At 40.3% G+C, this 12776-nt stretch overlaps 6 non-coding genes across 6 annotated transcripts; all 6 read right to left on the reverse strand.

Moving 5' to 3' along the window:
- Positions 1-1361: 1361 nt before the first annotated feature.
- On the reverse strand, positions 1362-1434 carry trnav-aac (transfer RNA valine (anticodon AAC)). Its single transcript has one exon. It is a non-coding gene; the product is annotated as a tRNA-Val (tRNA).
- Positions 1435-3411: 1977 nt separating this feature from the next.
- Positions 3412-3484, reverse strand: trnav-aac (transfer RNA valine (anticodon AAC)). Its single transcript has one exon. It is a non-coding gene; the product is annotated as a tRNA-Val (tRNA).
- Positions 3485-5461: 1977 nt separating this feature from the next.
- trnav-aac (transfer RNA valine (anticodon AAC)) lies at positions 5462-5534 on the reverse strand. Its single transcript has one exon. It is a non-coding gene; the product is annotated as a tRNA-Val (tRNA).
- A 1977-nt stretch (positions 5535-7511) lies between these two features.
- On the reverse strand, positions 7512-7584 carry trnav-aac (transfer RNA valine (anticodon AAC)). Its single transcript has one exon. It is a non-coding gene; the product is annotated as a tRNA-Val (tRNA).
- Positions 7585-9560: 1976 nt separating this feature from the next.
- trnav-aac (transfer RNA valine (anticodon AAC)) lies at positions 9561-9633 on the reverse strand. Its single transcript has one exon. It is a non-coding gene; the product is annotated as a tRNA-Val (tRNA).
- A 1977-nt stretch (positions 9634-11610) lies between these two features.
- Positions 11611-11683, reverse strand: trnav-aac (transfer RNA valine (anticodon AAC)). The gene has a single exon. It is a non-coding gene; the product is annotated as a tRNA-Val (tRNA).
- Positions 11684-12776: the final 1093 nt, after the last annotated feature.

The raw sequence follows: 12776 nt of genomic DNA on the forward strand, positions 1-12776 counted from the left end.
CCCAGCTGTTACTTCACAGCACCAACTTCTTTGTAATTTCGAACTCTGTCTCACCGCGGGCGCAGTCTGGGCTTTTTTCAATCCCCTTCAACACCGAAACACATTAAAGCAGTGATTTTAATTTAGTAGTGTGATATTTTTCGAGGCACCATTAAATGATTCAATAATTTATTCCTATCAGTGTTGCAGGCTGGGTTCGATTCACGGTTAGGGAAGACATTTTGATATCACCGTTTCTTATTCATGAATGCGATGTAATTTTATTAAATTAATTACATGCATCTAATGTGAATAAATAAGAACTGCTTTAATCACCATTAATTAACCGGTAACTTTATTTTGCGGAATGAAAGACATAATAATATGGTTACTGAGGGACAGTCGAAACTTCATTCATTTATTTTGCTCTTTGCATCTCCTGAACTGTTAACCCATATCTCATTTTACACATTGCATTTCAGGAGAATGGTTTAAAATGTTCATTGCTTGAGAGAGCAGCGATCTGGGGCAACATTTGTAAAATTTAACGGGACCGGCTATTTCACAGAAAAAACCGATTCTCTCACATGATGTTTTCAGACCACACACTGACTGATCTTTGCTAGGCCCCAAGTGGATGATCTGACACTTGCCCGCGTTGAGCTCCAGTATTCACTGGTCAGGGGAGATTTAATAGAGGTGATCAAAATTAAGGGGGAAACCGTTTCCACTGGCAGGAGTGTCAGCAGGGCTATGGGGGAAGAGCAGCGGAGTGGGACTGATTGGATAGCTCTTTCAAAGATGCAATATGAATTCCTCATTTTAACCTGCAATTGATAGATTTTAGTTAACCAACGGTATTAAGGGATCATTGATGTCTGTGAGACACTTCATAACTGTTTCTATTATCATTAATCAACCCACAACATTTTGTTGCACACTGCAGGAATTGCTAACATGTATACCGGATGACAGTCAAACTTCAATAACTTTTTATAGAATCATAGAAAATTGCCTGAACCCCTGTGGTTAATGAAGGGAATTTTAATGGTTGAGTTCCGTATACACCTTGGAATTCTGGAAAACATGGTTTGTAGTTTGCAGAAACGGGGCTTAGATCTGCTGTTGTGAACCGAGGTAAAGCTGCAGGATCCTTGAATAATCTTTCACAATTCAACTGAAAGCAGCCGGAATGTGCAACTTTGAGAGGGGCTGTCTGCACGGTCAGGGCTGGAAACGGAAGTGAGCGAGCGAAACCGTAGTGTTCTGTGTGTGTGTACAACTGTACAGAATAACACAAATGTAACAGGACTTTGTTACATTGCATAACAAATGCGAATTGATCCATTTTTCTACGATTTAAATGAACATGATTTACAAAATGTTTCCGCCCGGTTTCGAACCGGGGACCTTTCGCGTGTTAGGCGAACGTGATAACCACTACACTACGGAAACGCTGGATAAAACAGTCGCCTTTGGCTATAAATCTATGAATCTATGAAGAAAGTTATTTAAGTTTGACTGTCACACAGCAAACATGTTGCAATTTCCTTCAGTGCGCAACACACATTTTTGTTCGTTTTAATACAATTAATAAGATTCTCACAGACTTCAATTGTCTTTGTCAGAACTGAAATCCCTGACTGGGAATCAAACCTGATTGTTTTCAATGATGATTGGATTGTCCTATGAGGAGAGATTGAGTAGATTGGGCCTATAATCTCTGGAGTTCAGAAGTACGAGATGTGTTGTCATTGAAAGGTACAATTTTCTTGGAGGTCTTGAAACGGTAGAAGATGAGAGGTTGTTTCCCCTGGCTGGAGAGTCTCGAACTAGGAGGCAGAGTCTCAGGATAAGGGGCCGGCCATTTGAGAGTCAGATGAGGAGACATTTCTTCACTCAGAGGCTTGTGAATCTTTGCAATTCTCAACCTCAGAGGGCAGTGGATGCTCAGTCATTGAGTATATTCAAGAATTTGGGAGTCCTTTTACACAGAATACAGAAAGTAATGTTTGTGAGCTCATCCTTTATATTGAGCGGTTTCTCGTCCTTCAATCGGTGTCAGCTTTCGCCCAGCTGTTACTTCACAGCACCAACTTCTTTGTAATTTCGAACTCTGTCTCACCGCGGGCGCAGTCTGGGCTTTTTTCAATCCCCTTCAACACCGAAACACATTAAAGCAGTGATTTTAATTTAGTAGTGTGATATTTTTCGAGGCACCATTAAATGATTCAATAATTTATTCCTATCAGTGTTGCAGGCTGGGTTCGATTCACGGTTAGGGAAGACATTTTGATATCACCGTTTCTTATTCATGAATGCGATGTAATTTTATTAAATTAATTACATGCATCTAATGTGAATAAATAAGAACTGCTTTAATCACCATTAATTAACCGGTAACTTTATTTTGCGGAATGAAAGACATAATAATATGGTTACTGAGGGACAGTCGAAACTTCATTCATTTATTTTGCTCTTTGCATCTCCTGAACTGTTAACCCATATCTCATTTTACACATTGCATTTCAGGAGAATGGTTTAAAATGTTCATTGCTTGAGAGAGCAGCGATCTGGGGCAACATTTGTAAAATTTAACGGGACCGGCTATTTCACAGAAAAAACCGATTCTCTCACATGATGTTTTCAGACCACACACTGACTGATCTTTGCTAGGCCCCAAGTGGATGATCTGACACTTGCCCGCGTTGAGCTCCAGTATTCACTGGTCAGGGGAGATTTAATAGAGGTGATCAAAATTAAGGGGGAAACCGTTTCCACTGGCAGGAGTGTCAGCAGGGCTATGGGGGAAGAGCAGCGGAGTGGGACTGATTGGATAGCTCTTTCAAAGATGCAATATGAATTCCTCATTTTAACCTGCAATTGATAGATTTTAGTTAACCAACGGTATTAAGGGATCATTGATGTCTGTGAGACACTTCATAACTGTTTCTATTATCATTAATCAACCCACAACATTTTGTTGCACACTGCAGGAATTGCTAACATGTATACCGGATGACAGTCAAACTTCAATAACTTTTTATAGAATCATAGAAAATTGCCTGAACCCCTGTGGTTAATGAAGGGAATTTTAATGGTTGAGTTCCGTATACACCTTGGAATTCTGGAAAACATGGTTTGTAGTTTGCAGAAACGGGGCTTAGATCTGCTGTTGTGAACCGAGGTAAAGCTGCAGGATCCTTGAATAATCTTTCACAATTCAACTGAAAGCAGCCGGAATGTGCAACTTTGAGAGGGGCTGTCTGCACGGTCAGGGCTGGAAACGGAAGTGAGCGAGCGAAACCGTAGTGTTCTGTGTGTGTGTACAACTGTACAGAATAACACAAATGTAACAGGACTTTGTTACATTGCATAACAAATGCGAATTGATCCATTTTTCTACGATTTAAATGAACATGATTTACAAAATGTTTCCGCCCGGTTTCGAACCGGGGACCTTTCGCGTGTTAGGCGAACGTGATAACCACTACACTACGGAAACGCTGGATAAAACAGTCGCCTTTGGCTATAAATCTATGAATCTATGAAGAAAGTTATTTAAGTTTGACTGTCACACAGCAAACATGTTGCAATTTCCTTCAGTGCGCAACACACATTTTTGTTCGTTTTAATACAATTAATAAGATTCTCACAGACTTCAATTGTCTTTGTCAGAACTGAAATCCCTGACTGGGAATCAAACCTGATTGTTTTCAATGATGATTGGATTGTCCTATGAGGAGAGATTGAGTAGATTGGGCCTATAATCTCTGGAGTTCAGAAGTACGAGATGTGTTGTCATTGAAAGGTACAATTTTCTTGGAGGTCTTGAAACGGTAGAAGATGAGAGGTTGTTTCCCCTGGCTGGAGAGTCTCGAACTAGGAGGCAGAGTCTCAGGATAAGGGGCCGGCCATTTGAGAGTCAGATGAGGAGACATTTCTTCACTCAGAGGCTTGTGAATCTTTGCAATTCTCAACCTCAGAGGGCAGTGGATGCTCAGTCATTGAGTATATTCAAGAATTTGGGAGTCCTTTTACACAGAATACAGAAAGTAATGTTTGTGAGCTCATCCTTTATATTGAGCGGTTTCTCGTCCTTCAATCGGTGTCAGCTTTCGCCCAGCTGTTACTTCACAGCACCAACTTCTTTGTAATTTCGAACTCTGTCTCACCGCGGGCGCAGTCTGGGCTTTTTTCAATCCCCTTCAACACCGAAACACATTAAAGCAGTGATTTTAATTTAGTAGTGTGATATTTTTCGAGGCACCATTAAATGATTCAATAATTTATTCCTATCAGTGTTGCAGGCTGGGTTCGATTCACGGTTAGGGAAGACATTTTGATATCACCGTTTCTTATTCATGAATGCGATGTAATTTTATTAAATTAATTACATGCATCTAATGTGAATAAATAAGAACTGCTTTAATCACCATTAATTAACCGGTAACTTTATTTTGCGGAATGAAAGACATAATAATATGGTTACTGAGGGACAGTCGAAACTTCATTCATTTATTTTGCTCTTTGCATCTCCTGAACTGTTAACCCATATCTCATTTTACACATTGCATTTCAGGAGAATGGTTTAAAATGTTCATTGCTTGAGAGAGCAGCGATCTGGGGCAACATTTGTAAAATTTAACGGGACCGGCTATTTCACAGAAAAAACCGATTCTCTCACATGATGTTTTCAGACCACACACTGACTGATCTTTGCTAGGCCCCAAGTGGATGATCTGACACTTGCCCGCGTTGAGCTCCAGTATTCACTGGTCAGGGGAGATTTAATAGAGGTGATCAAAATTAAGGGGGAAACCGTTTCCACTGGCAGGAGTGTCAGCAGGGCTATGGGGGAAGAGCAGCGGAGTGGGACTGATTGGATAGCTCTTTCAAAGATGCAATATGAATTCCTCATTTTAACCTGCAATTGATAGATTTTAGTTAACCAACGGTATTAAGGGATCATTGATGTCTGTGAGACACTTCATAACTGTTTCTATTATCATTAATCAACCCACAACATTTTGTTGCACACTGCAGGAATTGCTAACATGTATACCGGATGACAGTCAAACTTCAATAACTTTTTATAGAATCATAGAAAATTGCCTGAACCCCTGTGGTTAATGAAGGGAATTTTAATGGTTGAGTTCCGTATACACCTTGGAATTCTGGAAAACATGGTTTGTAGTTTGCAGAAACGGGGCTTAGATCTGCTGTTGTGAACCGAGGTAAAGCTGCAGGATCCTTGAATAATCTTTCACAATTCAACTGAAAGCAGCCGGAATGTGCAACTTTGAGAGGGGCTGTCTGCACGGTCAGGGCTGGAAACGGAAGTGAGCGAGCGAAACCGTAGTGTTCTGTGTGTGTGTACAACTGTACAGAATAACACAAATGTAACAGGACTTTGTTACATTGCATAACAAATGCGAATTGATCCATTTTTCTACGATTTAAATGAACATGATTTACAAAATGTTTCCGCCCGGTTTCGAACCGGGGACCTTTCGCGTGTTAGGCGAACGTGATAACCACTACACTACGGAAACGCTGGATAAAACAGTCGCCTTTGGCTATAAATCTATGAATCTATGAAGAAAGTTATTTAAGTTTGACTGTCACACAGCAAACATGTTGCAATTTCCTTCAGTGCGCAACACACATTTTTGTTCGTTTTAATACAATTAATAAGATTCTCACAGACTTCAATTGTCTTTGTCAGAACTGAAATCCCTGACTGGGAATCAAACCTGATTGTTTTCAATGATGATTGGATTGTCCTATGAGGAGAGATTGAGTAGATTGGGCCTATAATCTCTGGAGTTCAGAAGTACGAGATGTGTTGTCATTGAAAGGTACAATTTTCTTGGAGGTCTTGAAACGGTAGAAGATGAGAGGTTGTTTCCCCTGGCTGGAGAGTCTCGAACTAGGAGGCAGAGTCTCAGGATAAGGGGCCGGCCATTTGAGAGTCAGATGAGGAGACATTTCTTCACTCAGAGGCTTGTGAATCTTTGCAATTCTCAACCTCAGAGGGCAGTGGATGCTCAGTCATTGAGTATATTCAAGAATTTGGGAGTCCTTTTACACAGAATACAGAAAGTAATGTTTGTGAGCTCATCCTTTATATTGAGCGGTTTCTCGTCCTTCAATCGGTGTCAGCTTTCGCCCAGCTGTTACTTCACAGCACCAACTTCTTTGTAATTTCGAACTCTGTCTCACCGCGGGCGCAGTCTGGGCTTTTTTCAATCCCCTTCAACACCGAAACACATTAAAGCAGTGATTTTAATTTAGCAGTGTGATATTTTTTGAGGCACCATTAAATGATTCAATAATGTATTCCTATCAGTATCGCGAGCTGGTTTCGATTCCCGGTTAGGTAAGAAATTTTGATATCACCGTTTCTTATTCATGAATGCGATGTAATTATATTAAATTAATTACATGCATCTAATGTGAATAAATAAGAACTGCTTTAATCACCATTAATTAACCGGTAACTTTATTTTGCAGAATGAAAGACATGATAATATGGTTACTGAGGGACAGTCGAAACTTCATTCATTTATTTTGCTCTTTGCATCTCCTGAACTGATAACTCATATCTCATTTTACACATTGCATTTTAGGAGAATGGTTTAAAATGTTCATTGCTTGAGAGAGCAGCGATCTGGGGCAACATTTGCAAAATTTAACGGGACCGTCTACTTCACAGAGAAAACCTATTCTCTCACATGATGTTTTCAGACCACACACTGACCGATCTTTGCTCGGCCCCAAGTGGATGATCTGATACTTGCCCGCGTTGAACTCCATTAATCACTGGTCAGGGGAGATTTAATAGAGGTGATCAAAATTATGGGGGAAACAGTTTCCACTGGCAGGAGTGTCAGCAGGGCTATGGGGGAAGAGCAGCGGAGTGGGACTGATTGGATAGCTCTTTCAAAGATGCATCATGAATTGCTCATTTTAACCTGCGATTGATAGCTTTTAGTCAACCAACGGTATTAAGGAATCATTGAAGTCTGTGAGACACTTCATAATTGTTTCTATTATCATTAATCAACCCACAACATTTTGTTGCACACTGCAGGAATTGCTAACATGTAAACCGGATGACAGTCAAACTTTAATAACTTGTTATAGAATCATAGAAAATTACCTGAACCCCTGAGGTTAATGAAGGGAATTTTAATGGTTGAGTTCCGTATACACCTTGGAATTCTGGAAAACATGGTTTGTTGTTTGCAGCAACGCGGCTTCGATCTGCTGTTGTGAACCGAAGTAAAGCTGCAGGATCCTTGAATAATCTTTCACAATTCAACTGAAAGCAGCCGGATTGTGTAGCTTTGAGAGGGGCTGTCTGCACGGTCAGGGCTGGAAACGGAAGTGAGCGAGCGACACCGTAGTGTTCTGTGTGTGTGCATAACTGTACAGAATAACACAACTGTAACAGGACTTTGTTACGTTGCATAACAAATGGGAATTGATCCATTTTTCTACGATTTAAATGAACATGATTTACAAAATGTTTCCGCCCGGTTTCGAACCGGGGACCTTTCGCGTGTTAGGCGAACGTGATAACCACTACACTACGGAAACGCTGGATAAAACAGTCGCCTTTGGCTATAAATCTATGAATCTATGAAGAAAGTTATTTAAGTTTGACTGTCACCCAGCAAACATGTTACAATTTCCTTCAGTGTGCAACACACATTTTTGTTCGTTTTAATACAATTAATAAGATTCTCACAGACTTCAATTGTCTTTGTCAGAACTGAAATCCCTGACTGGGAATCAATCCTGATTGTTTTCAATGATGATTGGATTGTCCTATGAGGAGAGATTGAGTAGATTGGGCCTATAATCTCTGGAGTTCAGAAGTACGAGATGTGTTGTCATTGAAAGGTACAATTTTCTTGGAGGGCTTGAAAGGATAGAAGCTGAGAGGTTGTTTCCCCTGGCTGGAGAGTCTAGAACTGGTGGGCAGAGTCTGAGGATTAGGGGCCGGCTATTTGAGACTCAGATGAGGAGACATTTCTTCACTCAGAGGCTTGTGATCTTTGCAATTCTCAACCTCAGAGGGCAGTGGATGCTCAGTCATTGAGTATATTCAAGGATTTGAGAGTCCTTTTACATAGAATACAGAAAGTTAACTTTTGTGAGCTCTTCCTTTATATTGAGCGCTGTCTCCTTCTTTAATCGGTGCCAGCTTTCGCCCAGCTGTTACTTCACAGCACCAACTTCTTTGTAAGTTCGAACTCTGTCTCACCGCGGGCACAGTCTGGGATTTTTTCAATCCCCTTCAACACCGAAACACATTAAAGCAGTGATTTTAATTTAGCAGTGTGATATTTTCGAGGCACCATAAAATGATTCAATAATTTATTCCTATCAGTGTTGCAGGCAGGGTTCGATTCACGGTTAGGGAAGAAATTTTGATATCACCGTTTCTTATTCATGAATGCGATGTAATTTTATTAAATTAATTACATGCATCTAATGTGAATAAATAAGAACTGCTTTAATCACCATTAATTAACCGGTAACTTTATTTTGCGGAATGAAAGACATAATAATATGGTTACTGAGGGACAGTCGAAACTTCATTCATTTATTTTGCTCTTTGCATCTCCTGAACTGTTAACCCATATCTCATTTTACACATTGCATTTCAGGAGAATGGTTTAAAATGTTCATTGCTTGAGAGAGCAGCGATCTTGGGCAACATTTGTAAAATTTAATGGGACCGGCTATTTCACAGAAAAAACCGATTCTCTCACATGATGTTTTCAGACCACACACTGACTGATCTTTGCTAGGCCCCAAGTGGATGATCTGACACTTGCCCGCGTTGAGCTCCATTATTCACTGGTCAGGGGAGATTTAATGGATGTGATCAAAATTAAGGGGGAAACCGTTTCCACTGGCAGGAGTGTCAGCAGGGCTATGGGGGAAGAGCAGCGGAGTGGGACTGATTGGATAGCTCTTTCAAAGATGCAATATGAATTCCTCATTTTAACCTGCAATTGATAGATTTTCGTTAACCAACGGTATTAAGGGATCATTGAAGTCTGTGAGACACTTCATAACTGTTTCTATTATCATTAATCAACCCACAACATTTTGTTGCACACTGCAGGAATTGCTAACATGTATACCGGATGACAGTCAAACTTCAATAACTTTTTATAGAATCATAGAAAATTGCCTGAACCCCTGTGGTTAATAAAGGGAATTTTAATGGTTGAGTTCCGTATACACCTTGGAATTCTGGAAAACATGGTTTGTAGTTTGCAGAAACGGGGCTTAGATCTGCTGTTGTGAACCGAGGTAAAGCTGCAGGATCCTTGAATAATCTTTCACAATTCAACTGAAAGCAGCCGGAATGTGCAACTTTGAGAGGGGCTGTCTGCACGGTCAGTGCTGGAAACGGAAGTGAGCGACCGAAACCGTAGTGTTCTGTGTGTGTGTACAACTGTACAGAATAACACAAATGTAACAGGACTTTGTTACATTGCATAACAAATGCGAATTGATCCATTTTTCTACGATTTATATGAACATGATTTACAAAATGTTTCCGCCCGGTTTCGAACCGGGGACTTTTCGCGTGTTAGGCGAACGTGATAACCACTACACTACGGAAACGCCGGATAAAACAGTCGCCTTTGGCAATAAATCTATGAATCTATGAAGAAAGTTATTTAAGTTTGACTGTCACCCAGCAAACATGTTACAATTTCCTTCAGTGTGCAACACACATTTTTGTTCGTTTTAATACAATTAATAAGATTCTCACAGACTTCAATTGTCTTTGTCAGAACTGAAATCCCTGACTGGGAATCAAACCTGATTGTTTTCAATGATGATTGGATTGTCCTATCAGGAGAGATTGAGTAGATTGGGCCTATAATCTCTGGAGTTCAGAAGTACGAGATGTGTTGTCATTGAAAGGTACAATTTTCTTGGAGGGCATGAAACGGTAGAAGATGAGAGGTTGTTTCCCCTGGCTGGAGAGTCTCGAACTAGGAGGCAGAGTCTCAGGATAAGGGGCCGGCCATTTGAGACTCAGATGAGGAGACATTTCTTCACTCAGAGGCTTGTGAATCTTTGCAATTCTCAACCTCAGAGGGCAGTGGATGCTCAGTCATTGAGTATATTCAAGAATTTGGGAGTCCTTTTACACAGAATACAGAAATTAACGTTTGTGAGCTCATCCTTTATATTGAGCGGTTTCTCGTCCTTCAATCGGTGTCAGCTTTCGCCCAGCTGTTACTTCACAGCACCAACTTCTTTGTAAGTTCGAACTCTGTCTCACCGCGGGCGCAGTCTGGGCTTTTTTCAATCCCCTTCAACACCGAAACACATTAAAGCAGTGATTTTAATTTCGTAGTGTGATATTTTTCGAGGCACCATTAAATGATTCAATAATTTATTCCTATCAGTGTTGCAGGCTGGGTTCGATTCACGGTTAGGGAAGAAATTTTGATATCACCGTTTCTTATTCATGAATGCGATGTAATTTTATTAAATTAATTACATGCATCTAATGTGAATAAATAAGAACTGCTTTAATCACCATTAATTAACCGGTAACTTTAATTTGCGGAATGAAAGACATAATAATATGGTTACTGAGGGACAGTCGATACTTCATTCATTTATTTTGCTCTTTGCATCTCCTGAACTGTTAACCCATATCTCATTTTACACATTGCATTTCAGGAGAATGGTTTAAAATGTTCATTGCTTGAGAGAGCAGCGATCTGGGGCAACATTTGTAAAATTTAACGGGACCGGCTATTTCACAGAAAAAACCGATTCTCTCACATGATGTTTTCAGACCACACACTGACTGATCTTTGCCAGGCCCCAAGTGGATGATCTGACACTTGCCCGCGTTGAGATCCATTATTCACTGGTCAGGGGAGATTTAACAGAGGTGATCAAAATTAAGGGGGAAACCGTTTCCACTGGCAGGAGTGTCAGCAGGGCTATGGGGGAAGAGCAGCGGAGTGGGACTGATTGGATAGCTCTTTCAAAGATGCAATATGAATTCCTCATTTTAACCTGCAATTGATAGATTTTAGTTAACCAACGGTATTAAGGAATCATTGAAGTCTGTGAGACACTTCATAACTGTTTCTATTATCATTAATCAACCCACAACATTTTGTTGCACACTGCAGGAATTGCTAACATGTATACCGGATGACAGTCAAACTTCAATAACTTTTTATAGAATCATAGAAAATTGCCTGAACCCCTGTGGTTAATGAAGGGAATTTTAATGGTTGAGTTCCGTATACACCTTGGAATTCTGGAAAACATGGTTTGTAGTTTGCAGAAACGGGGCTTAGATCTGCTGTTGTGAACCGAGGTAAAGCTGCAGGATCCTTGAATAATCTTTCACAATTCAACTGAAAGCAGCCGGAATGTGGAACTTTGAGAGGGGCTGTCTGCACGGTCAGGGCTGGAAACGGAAGTGAGCGAGCGAAACCGTAGTGTTCTGTGTGTGTGTACAACTGTACAGAATAACACAAATGTAACAGGACTTTGTTACATTGCATAACAAATGCGAATTGATCCATTTTTCTACGATTTAAATGAACATGATTTAAAAAACGTTTCCGCCCGGTTTCGAACCGGGGACCTTTCGCGTGTTAGGCGAACGTGATAACCACTACACTACGGAAACGCCGGATAAAACAGTCGCCTTTGGCAATAAATCTATGAATCTATGAAGAAAGTTATTTAAGTTTGACTGTCACCCAGCAAACATGTTACAATTTCCTTCAGTGTGCAACACACATTTTTGTTCGTTTTAATACAATTAATAAGATTCTCACAGACTTCAATTGTCTTTGTCAGAACTGAAATCCCTGACAGGGAATCAAACCTGATTGTTTTCAATGATGATTAGATTGTCCTATGAGGAGAGATTGAGTAGATTGGGCCTATAATCTCTGGAGTTCAGAAGTACGAGATGTGTTGTCATTGAAAGGTACAATTTTCTTGGAGGGCTTGAAACGGTAGAAGATGAGAGGTTGCTTCCCCTGGCTGGAGAATCTCGAACTAGGAGGCAGAGTCTCAGGATAAGGGGCCGGCCATTTGAGACTCAGATGAGGAGACATTTCTTCACTCAGAGGCTTGTGAATCTTTGCAATTTTCAACCTCAGAGGGCAGTGGATGCTCAGTCATTGAGTATATTCAAGAATTTGGGAGTCCTTTTACACAGAATACAGAAATTAACGTTTGTGAGCTCATCCTTTATATTGAGCGGTTTCTCGTCCTTTAATCGGTGTCAGCTTTCGCCCAGCTGTTACTTCACAGCACCAACTTCTTTGTAAGTTCGAACTCTGTCTCACCGCGGGCGCAGTCTGGGCTTTTTTCAATCCCCTTCAACAACGAAACACATTAAAGCTGTGATTTTAATTTAGCAGTGTGATATTTTTTGAGGCACCATTAAATGATTCAATAACGTATTCCTATCAGTATCGGGAGCTGGGTTCGATTCCCGGTTAGGGAAGAAATTTTGATATCACCGTTTCTAATTCATGAATGCGATGTAATTGTATTAAATTAATTACATGCATCTAATGTGAATAAATAAGAACTGCTTTAATCACCATTAATTAACCGGTAACTTTATTTTGCAGAATGAAAGGCATGATAATATGGCTACTGAGGGACAGTCGAAACTTCATTCATTTATTTTGCTCTTTGCATCTCCTGAACTGATAACTCATATCTCATTTTACACATTGCATTTTAGGAGAATGTTTTAAAAT

Source organism: Somniosus microcephalus, unplaced genomic scaffold (assembly GCF_052327205.1).
Source record: "Somniosus microcephalus isolate GS21.2 unplaced genomic scaffold, FLI_Smic_1.0 unresolved_chr4, whole genome shotgun sequence".
Lineage (NCBI taxonomy): Eukaryota > Metazoa > Chordata > Chondrichthyes > Squaliformes > Somniosidae > Somniosus > Somniosus microcephalus.